This window comes from Spermophilus citellus (genome assembly GCF_964194105.1).
Source record: "Spermophilus citellus genome assembly, chromosome: 3".
NCBI lineage: Eukaryota > Metazoa > Chordata > Mammalia > Rodentia > Sciuridae > Spermophilus > Spermophilus citellus.
The window spans coordinates 138034496-138045922 of record NC_138184.1 but is presented as its reverse complement, the minus strand read 5'-3'; the positions used below and the strand labels follow the sequence as shown (position 1 = coordinate 138045922).

The following is an 11427-nucleotide window of genomic DNA, read 5'->3' as shown; positions in this document are numbered from 1 at the left end:
ATTGTCAACCCATCTGTTGGAGCCTTCCCTTCACACTCTCCTCTGAGGAACCATCATGGGACCTCAGCAAGAGCCATTAGCATTAGTTAAGCACTGGAAAAGCAGAAGCATGAAACAATCAAAAGAGAAGCCTGAGCCAAGTGCAGTGGTGCACACCTGTAATCCCAGTGGCTCAACAGGCTGAGTCAGGAGGATGGCAAGTTCAAAGCCAGCCTAAGCAACTGTGAGACCCTGTCTCAAAATAAAAAATAAAAAGAGTTGGGGATGTGGATCAGGGATTAATCACCATTGGGTTCAATCCCTGATAACAAAATATAAAAAGAAGATTGAGGGGAGAGATGCAGTGGGGAAAAGGACTTGAGTAGTCATTTCTCCAAAAGATGATTACAAATAGCCTGTAAGCACATGAAAATATGTTCAACATCAATAATGATTCAGGAAATGCAAATAAAAACCACAATGAGTTGCCACCTTATGTCCATTTGGATGGCTATGATTCAAACAAACAAACAAAACACCAGAAAATAACAAGCATTGGTGAGGATATGAAGAAACTGGACTTTTGTGCAGAGTTGGTTAATGGGGAGATGAAAAGGTACAGCTGCTGTGGAAAACATTATGACTGTTCCCCCAAAATTGAAAATAGAATTGCCACAGACCCAGCAAGTCTACTTCTACATACATATCTAAAAGAATTAAGAAAAGGTCTTGAAGGAATATTTGTACACCCATGTTCATAGAAGAATTATCACAAAGCCAATACATGGAAGCAACCAAGGAATAAACAGAATATACAATGGAATGTTATTCAGCCTTTAAAGGGAAGGAAATTCTGGTATTTCATAATACAGACGAACCTTTAGGACATTATGCAAATAAAATAAACCAGACACAAAGCAACAAATACTATAGGGTCCCATTTTTATGAAGAATTTAGAGTAGACAAAATCATAAAGGCAGAAACTAGGAAGGTGACTGCCCAGGGCTAAGGGGAGGTGAAATGGGGGTGGAGGTTCTTCTCTAATGAGTAAAGAGTCTCAGTTTTCCAAGAAGAGAGGGTTATGGAGATGGAGGATAGAGATGACTTATAATGTAGTCTACTTACTACAACTGGACTATACACTCAAAGCTGGTTAAGAGTCTAAGTTTTATGTTATGTGTATTTTGCTGTAATAAAAACATTTTTTTAATTGGTCAAAAAAAAAAAAAAGATGCCTCAGTCACTACTGGAAGGCCACCCAATGCATATTGCCTGGTCGACAAGGCTGCCTTAAGGTATCCACCAATCACAGCCCATAAACTGGTGCATGCTACCATATTAGCAAGGTGGGATAAAAAAAAGTTAGTCATTAGGCATCTCCTCACCTAGAAAGACCTAGAAATTGGAATTTATAATACTGCATGATGGGCCACTCATGTCTAATCACTGATTAATTGCAGTGTAAACTTCTTTCAAAAGAAACTACAGAAAAACACAGAGTTAAAGTTAACCTCTTTGACTAAGTAAAATAAACTTCAGCCAGAGAGAATAAACTCCATATGATAAAAACAACTTTGCCAAAGTTTGACACAGTGGGAAAGCAGAAGTGTCAGTAACCCATGAGACATCACAGGCATCTCAAAAACAAAAAAAAAAAAAAAATTAAAGCTGAGAGAAAGAAAGAGAGAGAATAAAATCATGTGGGTGTTTGGAAAAGTAATACAGCAACTGAAAAATCCTTGCTATCAGAGTCAATTAAAGAAACGGTTAATACACACACACACACACACACACACACACACACACACACGAATCCCAAGACATCAGACGGAAAGAATCAAGAAGCTGAATCAATATTATTTTCGCTCACATCAAAATTCTACTTTCTCTTAGGAAAAAGGGGACAGAGAGGGAGGAAACAGAACAAATGACAAGCAAATAGGTTTGAAAGGCAAAATGTTTCCTTCTTGTGCATTTCCTGGTTCCTGTCCTGGGATGTTCACCCACCTCTGAACCCTGAAGAAAGTATCAATGGGCATGTCCAACCTTTCTCTTTGCTTTTGTCTTTTGAGCGGTGATGAAGTCATGAGGGCTCCACTCTCCTGACCAGCTGGCTTTTTTAAAATATTTAAGATAAGCAATTATTTTATTTCCTTAGCCTGACAGTGGTGACTTCATTATACAAGAACCAGTATCTGGCAGAACAGATACACAGATTTCCCCCAACAGGAAGAATCCTTATCATCAGCAGAGATGACATGAAATGTCATGTCTGAGTGCAATTCCTGCTCCCTACCCCCACCCCACAAAATCCCTCAGTGAAAAAAGAAATCAATAAAATCCCTACGAATTACTAAGCCATCCCTCTAGAACTTTTCTAATTAGCAGCTGCAATGGATGAAAATTGAAGGAGGGAAGCAGCTGGCCATCACATAGCATTTCTGTGCCTGACAGACTGAGGGGACAGCAGCAGGGCACCAAGAATTCTGGATGAGTGGGAGGTGAAGATAATCTATCTTTCCTTGGTCTGCCCCCTCAATATGGATGACACCTCTGTCCTAGTACATGGAAAATGTGAATGATATAGTAAAGGACTGGCTTTAGCTTGTAACTAGAAATGCCTGAGGCTCATGAAATTGCAAGATAGGTGTGGGATAAGGGGTACCAGAGAAAGAACAGGTTAGTCAAGAGATGCTCGATGCTCATTCAATTCCACTTTAAAGCCATCAAAGCTACTTTGGAATCATAAGCACTTCATGCCTGCCCTGTATTCTCCAAAGGTAAGAGAGTTCCATGTAAATGTCTGTGTGTGGGTGTGTATTACCACCACCAAGATGACACTGTGACACTTGTGTGTGAGAATAGGATGAGGGTGTGGGGTACAAGCAGAAAGATGGGAGCAATCAGGGGCTACAAAGCTTCCATTAGAGTGGATGTCTTTGGGTCCCCAGGTATGGTCTACTACCACAGGTCCTAAAGCATTCCTGTTTCCTTTTCCCTACCCGTCTTGTGTAAATGACAAAAAAAAAAAAAAATGGAATTTCTGCCCAAAGAGATGGGAGCTGTTGCTGGACTGCATTCATTTCGAGCCTCAGCCTGCCCACCTCCTGAACCTCCTATGAAATTGCACAAAAATTAATTCTCAGCACTGCTGTGATATTATGTCATCCCCATTCCTCTACCAACCTCAATCCAACAGCTCTGCCATGACTTACTTTCTCCTTGGAACCAAGAAACAGCAAAAACCACCAACTGAGCATGTGAAAATATGATGACAGTGTGTGCCGTGGTGGGAGCTCTTCCTCTCTTCCCCCCAAGCTCCACTGGCACCCCCAAGTCCAGGTGCTCCTAAGCTTCAGCACTCACTTCCCATAGATACTCTCATCACTGTAGGCCACATAGAGAAAATAGTCTTCCTCATTGTTCTCCTAGGACAGCTGGCCCATGGTGGCACTAGTAGGAGGGATAATGTTGTTGATGAATAAGGCACCCTCAGGTCTCCTGTGGATCTGCTTCCAGATTAAGAAGTAGAACTAGCCAACAGCGAGATAAGAGGGCACCAGGTGGGGCTGGGGATGTGGCTCAAGCCGTAGCGCGCTCGCCTGGCATGCGCACGGCCCGGGTTCGAGCCTCAGCACCACATACCAACAAAGATGTTGTGTCCGCCGAGAACTAAAAATAAATATTAAAAATTCTCTCTCTCTCTCTCTCACTCTCTCTTAAAAAAAAAAAAAAAGGGCACCAGGTACTTTCTCTTGCTCAGGTGAGCCCCTCTGGCTTTCAGAGCCTTCCGCAATGACAGAGACCCTGTCTGGATATTTCTTCTGGATCTTTTCTCCTTCCTTTTTCTGATACTCAAAAAGATGATCCTCCTTATAGTGGAATTTCATGACGCACCATAGGATTTCTTTCTTTTTCTTTCTTTCTTTCTTTTCTTTTCTTTTCTTTTTTTTTTTTTTTTTTTTTTTTTTGGTACCAGGGATTGAACTCAAGGGCACTCAACCACCGAGCCACATCCCCAACCCTATTTTGTAATTTTATTTAGAGACAGGGTCTCACTGAGTTGCTTAGTGCCTCGTTTTTGCTGAGGCTGGCTTTGAACAGGAGCTCTTCCTGCCTCAGCCTCAGGAGCGGCTGGGATTACAGGCTTGGGCCACCCCTGCCTGGTGGACCATGGGATTTCTAAGATCCCAGGATGGGGTCTGCCTCCCTCACTGGTGATTGCATCTGTCATGTTTTGCTACCTCTACCGAGGCCAGTGTTATCCAAATCTCTCCACTAACTCGGCCCCTGTTGCAACACTATCTGGCCCAGTGTTTGTTAAGGGATCCCCTTCCAGTTTGATACTCTTATAAAAGAGGTTAAGGGAACATTGTAGGCCTTTTTGCCTACTGCTCTCAGCCAGGTGAGGAGACAGCAACAAGACACCAGAGTGGAAGCCAAGACCAAACCTTCATCAGACACCAAATCTGCTGGTGCTTTGATCTTGGACTTCTGGACCTCCAGAACTGAGAGAAGTAATTTTCCCTTATTTATAAATTACCTACTTGAAGGTATGTTGTTAAAGCATCAGGAACAGACAGAGACACTCTTAAAACTCAGTTTATGGTGCAGAGTACAAATCATGAAAATGCATTTGGAAGTCAGATTCAGACCTTGTCCATTCTCCTGGAGGTTTGGCTTACTCATCTGTTGTATGCCATGAGGTGTCTGTAAACTTACTTTGTTGTTAACTCTTACAGCTGGGAATTTTTAAGTTACTGTTATTTTCAATAATTCTGTTACAAGGATGACTATAGGCATTATGTGGACCAAAGGGTTACCTCATTTTTTCTACAGCCTACAAAATATTAAAGAGAAAGCTTTACATTGAGAAACAAGACATTGGTTTCTAATCCTTTTCAGAATTATATGGCTCACTGGAAGCTAAAAATATCATGTCCTGAGTGAAATTGTATGTTTATGAACCTATATATAAAACCACATATTCAGGAGAGAGTCAAATGCTCTTTTTCTCCAAATAATTTATTTCATTATTACTTGCAAGTATAAAAAGTTGAGAGATATAAGATGGATACTGCACCAAACCTACATGTGTCATTAAAAGTATATTTTTATTTTACAAACAATTATACAACCCTAATTATATATAAAGAATATTTTTAAAGCTCTATAAATATTAACTTACTTAATATTCATTTCTATAAGGTCAAATATTCCTAGTTACATATGAGAAAATGGGCAGAAGTCAAGTAATTCTCTCAAAGTCACACTATTAGCAAATGGTAGGGTTAAAATTCAGACTAAGACACTTCACTCCAAAGTTTCTGCTCTTACTATTACATTATGCTGCATCATTGAACATAAACTAATATTTTAAAGTTTCTTGACATCATATAAACTGGAAACTGAAATCACTAGTGTCAAATAAGGTACTGGGGGTATTTGGGAGCCAACAAGCAAAAGTCAGAATGATTTCCCTAATCTCCTCTTGACTGCTGGAATTGTGTAAGTACTTAATCCTCTTCATGCTGAGTATTAATCTTTAGCAAGTGGGTGTCTCCTGAAAATTCTGAGGGATAAACTAAAGTGGGTTTTACAGGCAAAAGCTATATTTTAATTGCACTCTCTGGATTAGAAGAAGAATGAATGAGTAGGTTTGGGGCTACAGTAGAGTCCCCTCCCAATACACTTCCCTTCCAGTAGGCTTTCTCCAGCTTTTCCAAGGCTGTTTGAACAGAAGCTGCCTTCAAAACTATGAACATAAGGTTGCAATGGCTATTATTTAGAAGTGGCTCCTTACATGGGACTATTATCGAAGGGACTTAAGTAGCTAAATCAGAGTTCTGTGCTTTCTTTGCAAATATTAGAACTATCTTTCCCTGTCATGTTTGTCTGAAAGTTTAAGTTCACTGGAATAAAACACAACAAGGCAATAAATGCCTGAACTGAAGCATAAAGGGAAGATTTCTCCTTGAGAAGGACCTCCATCTTTGATATCTCAGCTAACATGGGTATTTGCAACAGGATGGGTTCGGAAAGTTCAGGATCAACGCTGTTGCATCTTCAGCAGAAGACCAAAGTCTTTCAATTTTTTTTTTTTTTTTTTGAGCAGGACACATACCAGGGATTGAACCCGGGGGCACTTCACCATTGATCCACATCCCCAGCCCTTTTCATTTTGAGACAGGGTCTTGATAAGTTGATCAGGGCCTTGCTAAGTTGCTGTGGTTGGCTTTGAATTTGTGATCCTCTTGCTCCAGCCTCCTGAGCCTATTGTACCACCATGACCAGCTCAGTCTTTTTGACTAGGTGAATTTTATTTCATCAAATGAGCCAATTATGGTTATTCTTTGGAGGAATACGCATAATCATGCTTTCTATGCTTTCCTTTAGGTTATTCAGAAGAAAACAAGCCACATACAGCTCCATTGATAAAAAAGACAGACATGAAGTTTGAGAAAACTAGTCCCTTTTAAACCCCCCCCCCCCAAATAAAGCATCCCTTCTTTCTTCAGAACCAAGGGCAGCCTAGATCCAGAAAAACTTCATTAACTTAGAGCCATAACTAGGGTCAGCATCTGTTGGACATGAAGAGAGAATTGCTAGGACTATTGTTATCCAGTGGGAAGAAGTAGAATGTCCAAAGAAAGGATATAAGAATTGAGATATAAAGCATAGAACACTGTAGAGATGGAGAGATTTTGTTGAAAGATAAGATGTCGGTTGGGGAACATGGCCGCCGACGAGGAAGCAGTGACTCTAATGTCTCCACATTAACGAGATCAAAAAGATCCTTTGGAACAGCGGCAGTCTTCACACTGAGGAACTCCTAGCAAAATTCCATGAAGAGGGGTCCTGCCGGGATCTGGTAGGTCTATTAGAAGTGTCGGTTTGTGGCCGCTGGGACTCGGGGCCCGGGGACTGTGGTACTTGCCAGCCATCGCCTCCCCGGCCCCGGGCGCCGCTGGAGCTCGAGCCAGAAAAACATGGACCGGGACGCGGAGCGGCTGGCTAGAAGCCGGGAACGCTGGGGGCGGACAGAGCGACCAGGGCAGCGCTGGCTGTGGAGGCCTTGGAGGAGAGAGGCGTGGGAGCTCGAGGCAGAGACACACCGGACAGAGCGAGCCAGCACCCCGCCATCATCCCGAAATAGCGAGAAGAGGAAGATGGCGGCGGGAAGTGAGTAAGCCTCTCCGTTTTCCGTGCCCCGCACCGCCGCGTCTGAAAAGCTGAGACTGACAGCTGCGACTCAGCATTAAGCCATCCAGCCGAGGCGGCTGGTCAGCCCTTCTCATTCCCCGGAGGTGGATGCCTGCCGGGCCTTCGTGGGTAGTGGCCGCAGGGTCCAGGCGGGGCTTGGGAGACAGTGGGGACCCGCCCGTGGCATTGGTCGCCCGGCAGGGGGAGGCGAACTGTAGCCGTTTGCGGAGGACACCACTGTGGCAGAGGGCTGGAGTCGCAGGAGATAACTTCATTGAAGCCTACTGCTACAGGTGTGTGGACACCTGGCTTTCCCTCTCCACGCATCGGGGAAAACTTAAGAGCCCCTCCCAGCTCTCCCGTGAGTGCTACAGCCAGCCCGAGGGAGTCAGAGGTGGTGCGGGACTGCCGCTCCCGCCAGGGCTGACTGCGGAGGTCTCTTGCACCAGCTACAGGGGTGTGGCTACCGGAGGGCAAGTAAAATTCGCTGAGGATTCTCAGCACCAAGCTCTACAAAATTAGGGTCTGAGGGAATGGCAATCTGGAGGAGTGAGCCCAGTCGTTCATGAAAACAGGGCTCCCGGGAGCAGCAGACCTGGCCTGTAGCCAGTACTGTGGTGAGAGGGGCCTGGCTAGAGGAAAAGTGGAAGGGATTGGACACAAGAGGAGGCCCTAGGCACTCAGGTTTGGAGACTCGCCCAGTCTGGGAGGAGCTGCTGCAGAGTGATTGGTTCCCGCGTACTGACGGGAAAGACTTGACCTGGTGGGCACAGCGCCACCTAGTGGAAGAGAAGTTAATCAAACTCTAAGACGGCATTTATTAGGTTTTTTTTTTTTTTTTCCTTGATTGGGGTTTTTCTTTCATCTTCATTTTTCTATCTTGGTTTTTTTTTTTCTTTTCTCTTTTTTTTCTTCTTTCTCTTCTAATCTTAATTTTAATTTTTTTTAATTATTATTAATATATTTTTTTAAATTTTTGTTCTTTTTAAGTTCCTATTTCTTTCTTCTTTTGTCTGTTAATTTTTCTTATCCCCCTTCCTTGAATTCTACCTGCCTACTCTCATTCTCTTTAGTGACTTCTTCCCTTCCCTTCTAATACCTTTCCTCCCTAGCATCAAATAAATTTATAGGAATAAACAGTAACTCAGCAGTCAATCAGAACAAGAAGCAACATGAGCAGCTTCAAGAAACAAGGAAGAAAAGGAGTACAAACAATGCAGGATAGCCTAAATATTCAGGAGGACCTAGAGTCATCAGAAAAATGGTCATATAAAGACCTCAAGGAACACCTAAAACAGATGGAATGGAACATCAAAGAGGATACAAGACAGCAAATTCAAGCAGCGAAAGAACACATTGAGAATGAGTTACATAAACACCTAAAAGAAGAAGTTAAGCATCTTTATCAGGAGATAGAGATTATAAAGAATAATCAAACAATAATTCTAGAAATGAAGGAAACGATAAACCAGATTAAAAACTCAATTGAGAGTATCACTAACAGAGTGGAACAAGTAGAAACCAGAATGTCAGATAATGAAGACAAAATATACCATCTTGAAAAGAGTCTAGCCAACTCAGAAAGGCTGGTAAAAAATCACAAGAAAATCATCCAAGAGTTATGCGATAACATGAAGAAACCAAACTTACGAGTCATCGGGATAGAAGAAGGTACAGAGATTCACACCAAGGGAATGAGAAACCTGCTGAATGAAATAATTACAGAAAACTTTCCAGAAATAAAAAAGGAAACAGATATACAAATTGAAGATGCATACAGGACACCGAGCACACAAAATCACAGTAGACCAACGCCAAGACACATTGTTATGAAGATATCCAATATACAGAACAAAGAGAAAATATTAAAAGCTACAAGAGAAAGGAGACAGATTACATTTAGGGGTAAACCAATACGGTTAACAACGGACTTTTCATCACAGACACTGAAAGCAAGAAGGTCATGGAACAATGTATTTCAAACACTGAAAGACAATGGATGCCAACCAAGAATTCTGTATCCAGCAAAATTAAGCTTCAGGTATGACAACGAAATAAAGATCTTTCATGATAAACAAAAGTTAAAAGAATTTGCAGCCAGAAAACCTGCATTGCAAAGCATTTTGAGCAAAACACTACACGAGGAAGAAATGAAAAACAATAACCAAAACCATCAGTGGGAAGTGCCTCAGTAAAGACAGAGGGCGAGGGGAAAGATAATCACGGAGAAACAAACTAAATATTTTTTTTAATAAAAAAAAAGGATAAACAATCAAACATGGATGGAAGTTCAAACCATATATCAATAGTAACTCTGAATGTTAATGGCCTAAACTCTCCAATAAAGCGACATAGGCTGGTATCATGGATTAAAAAAACAAATCCAACAATATGCTGCCTCCAGGAGACACATCTGATTGGAAAAGACATACACAGGCTAAAGGTGAAAGGATGGGAAAAAATATACCACGCGCACAGTTCTCGTAAGCAAGCAGGAGTGGCCATCCTCATATCGAATAAAATCGACTTCAAGACTAAGTTAATCAAAAGGGATAAGGAAGGACATTATATACTGTTAAAAGGAACCATTCACCAACAAGACATAACAATTATCAATATTTATGCACCAAACAATGGTGCTACGGTATTCATAAATTCTCCTCAAGTTCAAGAATCAAATAGACCACAACACAATAATTTTGGGTGACTTCAACACACCTCTCTCACCATTGGACAGATCCTCCAAACAAAAATTGAATAAAGAAACTATAGAACTCAATATCACAATCAACAACCCAGACTTAACTGACATATATAGAATATATCAACCATCATCAAATGGATATACTTTTTTCTCAGCAGCACATGGATCCTTCTCAAAAATAGACCATATATTATGCCATAGGGCAACCCTCAGTAAATATAAAGGGGTGGAGATAATACCATGCATTTTATCTGATCATAATGGAATGAAATTGGAAATCAATGATAAAAGAAGGAAGGAAAAATCCTACATCACATGGAAAATGAACAATATGTTACTGAATGATCAATGGGTTACAGAAGACATAAAGGAGGAAATTAAAAAATTCTTAGAGATAAATGAAAATACAGACACAACATATCGGAATCTATGGGACACAATGAAAGCAGTTTTAAGAGGAAAATTCATCGCCTGGTGGTCATTCCTCAAAAAAAGAAAAAACCAACAAATAAATGAGCTCACACTTCATCTCAAAGCCCTAGAAAAGGAAGAGCAAAACAACAGCAAATGTAGCAGAAGGCTAGAAATAATTAAAATTAGAGCGGAAATCAATGAAATTGAAACAAAAGAAACTATTGAAAAAATTAACAAAACTAAAAGTTGGTTTTTCGAAAAAATAAATAAGATCGACAGACCTTTAGCCATGCTAACGAAGAGAAGAAGAGAGAGAACTCAAATTACTAACATACGGGATGAAAAAGGCAATATCACAACAGATGCTACAGAAATACAGAAGACAATAAGAAATTATTTTGAAAACCTATATTCCAACAAAACAGAAGATAGTGAAGACATCGATAAATTTCTTAAGTCATATGATTTTCCCAGACTGAGTCAGGAGGATACACACAATTTGAACAGACCAATATCAATGGATGAAATTGAAGAAGCAATCAAAAGACTACCAACCAAGAAAAGCCCAGGACCGGATGGGTATACAGCGGAGTTTTACAAAACCTTTAAAGAAGAATTAAAACCAATACTTTTCAAGTTATTTCAGGAAATAGAAAAAGAGGGAGCTCTTCCAAATTCATTCTATGAGGCCAACATCACCCTGATTCCGAAACCAGACAAAGACACCTCAAAGAAAGAAAACTACAGACCAATATCTCTAATGAACCTAGATGCAAAAATCCTCAATAAAATTCTGGTGAATCAAATACAAAAACACATCAAAAAAATTGTGCACCATGACCAAGTAGGATTCATCCCTGGGATGCAAGGATGGTTCAACATACGGAAATCAATAAATGTTATTCACCACATCAATAGACTTAAAGATAAGAACCATATGATCATCTCGATAGATGCAGAGAAAGCATTTGACAAAGTACAGCATCCCTTTATGTTCAAAACATTAGAAAAACTAGGGATAACAGGAACTTACCTTGACATTGTAAAAGCTATCTATGCTAAGCCTCAGGCTAGCATCATTCTGAATGGACAAAAGTTGAAGGCATTCCCTCTAAAATCCGGAACA

General features: G+C 40.9%; 1 pseudogene across 1 annotated transcript; it reads right to left on the bottom strand.

Moving 5' to 3' along the window:
• Positions 1 to 3342: 3342 nt before the first annotated feature.
• Positions 3343 to 3870, bottom strand: LOC308645019 (gamma-aminobutyric acid receptor-associated protein-like 1; annotated as a pseudogene). Its single transcript has 2 exons — positions 3723 to 3870; positions 3343 to 3540 (listed from the first exon to the last, which is right to left on the bottom strand). The product of its transcript is annotated as a gamma-aminobutyric acid receptor-associated protein-like 1 (transcript).
• Between the last annotated feature and the right edge of the window lie 7557 nt (positions 3871 to 11427).